At 41.5% G+C, this 1,642-nt stretch overlaps 1 non-coding gene across 1 annotated transcript; it reads left to right on the top strand.

Moving 5' to 3' along the window:
- The first annotated feature begins 1,222 nt into the window (after window positions 1-1,222).
- LOC131180375 (small nucleolar RNA R71) lies at window positions 1,223-1,329 on the top strand. Its single transcript, XR_009149151.1, has one exon. It is a non-coding gene; the product is annotated as a small nucleolar RNA R71 (small nucleolar RNA).
- The last annotated feature ends 313 nt before the right edge of the window (window positions 1,330-1,642 follow it).

Below are 1,642 nucleotides of genomic sequence, written 5' to 3'. Positions count from 1 at the left end.
ATCTTTTAACTTTGGAGGCAGTTTATTTTGCAGAATGGCACTGCATTCCTCTATTAGAGCTACTGTTCCATAGTCTTCTAGCTTCCTTTTCTTTGAAAAAATTTCTTTAAGAAATTTGGCATAAGACGGCATCTGAGAAAGTGCTTCGGTAAAGGGGATGTTAATGTAAAGTTTTTATAAAACTTCCAAAAACTTTCCAAACTGCTTGTCCAATTTGGCTTTCTGAAATCTCTGAGGAAAAGGTAGGGGAGGCTAGTATGATTCTGGTGATTTCCTTGTTTTTCTTGCTTCCTCTTCCTAATCTTTCTTAGCTTCTTCCTCCTTTTTCTCTGCTTGGTCTTTAGATTTTTCTATGGTTTCCTCTGTCGATTCTACCTCTGGTTGTACTAGAGTTCTCCCGCTCCTCAGTGCAACTGCCTTACAATGCTCCCTTGGGTTCATTTCTGGTTCACTGGGCAGTTTGCCAGCAGGCTTACTTGAAGAACTTGCTTGCTGAGCAATTTGATTCTCTAGCATCTTGTTATGGGTAGCAAGTTGGTCCATTCTGGAAGTCAGCTGTTTAATCAATTCAGTTTGTTGTTGTTGAGCTGCTAGAAATCCTTCCATCATGGTTTCCATGGTCATTTTCGGTTTAAGTTGTTGAGGTTGGAGAGGTAGTGATGGCTGTGTAAAGTTTTGACCTCTGTTCTGAAATCCAGGGGGTGCTGGAGGTTTGTACCCTTGTTGCTTGTTTATTGGCTGGTTTTACTGATTGGACCGTAAGAAATTTGGGTGGTTTCTTCATCCAGGGTTGTAAGTATTTGAATACGGATTGTTTGGCTACCTCTGGTTGAAGTTTCCTCTATTATTCACATAATTCATATGTTTTGTAGGTTCGTTGAGATTGTTGTATTCTGAATTCATGTATCCTCCTTCACAACTGCCCTCATGTTGACTATTTGTACCAACTACGTTGGCTTGCATTCTTTCAAGTTTCTTTATGAGCTTATCAAACTGGGCATTTATCATGCTTAGGGCATCTACTTCCAGGACCCCTGCAGTTCTTCTTGCATTTCCTCTTTCATTCGACCACTCATAATTATGGTATGCAACCCTTTCTAGAAGTTCAAGTGCTTGTGGCTTGGTTTTCTCCATTAGATCACCCTCTGCAGCTGAATCAATTGTGCTCCGTGTAGAGGGTAGTAATCCATTATAGAAATTTTGCACCAATAGCCAATCTTCTATGCCATGGTGTGGACATTCCCTCTGCAGGTCTTTATATCTTTCCCATGCATCATAGAGTGATTCTCCTTCCTTTTGTCTGAAGGTGTTGAGCTCAAGCCTCAGCTTTGAAAGTCTTTGCAGGTGGGAAATACCTTGCTAGAAAAGCTTGAGAGAGGTTTTCCCAGGTAGTGAATGTTCCAGCCGGTTGAGAAAGTAACCACTTCCTTGCTCTGTCTCGAAGGGAGAATGGGAATGCTCTAAGTCTTATTGCTTGATCAGACACTCCATTCATCTTGAATGTATCACATAGGGCAAGAAAGCACTGGAGGTGGTAGTATGGGTCCTCTGTTGGTGAACCTGCAAACTGGGTTTGTTGAATCATTTAGAGCCATACTGGTTTTAATTCAAAGTTGTTGGCTACCACTGTGGGTCTAGTGAC

The sequence above is a fragment of the Hevea brasiliensis genome, chromosome 5, assembly GCF_030052815.1.
Source record: "Hevea brasiliensis isolate MT/VB/25A 57/8 chromosome 5, ASM3005281v1, whole genome shotgun sequence".
NCBI classification, from domain to species: Eukaryota; Viridiplantae; Streptophyta; class Magnoliopsida; order Malpighiales; family Euphorbiaceae; genus Hevea; species Hevea brasiliensis.
Note: the sequence above shows the minus strand (reverse complement) of the source record. Positions and strands in the feature narration are given on the sequence as shown.